Here is an 826-nt window from a genome sequence, read left to right as displayed (position 1 = left end):
AGATACCCCTTGGTCCCATCTGCATAACCCACAAACGTCATCTCGATTGCCTTCTTCTCGAGTTTCTGACGGTGGTCTTTCTGCACGTGAACAAAGGCTTTGCAGCCAAACACACGGAAGTAGGAGACGTCAGGGACAGTCCCGTTCCAAACCGTGATAGGAGCATGCCATTTCAGGCGGCGCATTAGTTGACGATTGTACAGATGAACGGCACAGGCGACAGCGAGTTGCCAGAAACCGTGAGATAAGCCAGCCATGTGAAGCATTGACAAGGCTTTCTCCATGATGGTACGGTTCCAACGCTCAGCACGTCCATTCTGCTGCGGCGAATCAGGTGTAGATTTCTGGTGTTCGATCCCATACTCCTTCAGAATCGATGTGAACGCTTCCGAAGTAAACTCCGTTCCTCGATCCGAGCGGACAGTCTTGATCTTGTAACCGGTACTGGTCTCAGCCCAAGCCTTGAATTCGCGAAAGGCTTGATGGGCCTGGTTCTTGTGGCGAAGAAAGTACGTGCGCCCAACACCAGAACAGTCATCAAGAAACGAGATGTAATGAAGGTTGTGTCCGTTGATCGATTCGGTGCCCATGGGTCCGTCCTCATCAGTATGAATGAGTTCGCAAGGGACGGTGGCACGCTTCTCAGAGGGAGGAAACGGTAGTCGATGAGACTTGCCCCACTCGCAGCCTTCACAGACAGGCGCGTTAGCAGGCGGAGGATCGATATGATCAACACCTTTAGAGTTCGCAGGCAGACGCGAAATAGCTTCTTTGGAGGGATGTCCAAGTCGACGATGCCACGTCCAGTAGTCAGTGACAGCCGGCT

This window comes from Dichomitus squalens, assembly GCF_000275845.1.
Source record: "Dichomitus squalens LYAD-421 SS1 unplaced genomic scaffold DICSQscaffold_29, whole genome shotgun sequence".
In the NCBI taxonomy this organism is placed as follows: Eukaryota; Fungi; Basidiomycota; class Agaricomycetes; order Polyporales; family Polyporaceae; genus Dichomitus; species Dichomitus squalens.
Note: the sequence above shows the minus strand (reverse complement) of the source record.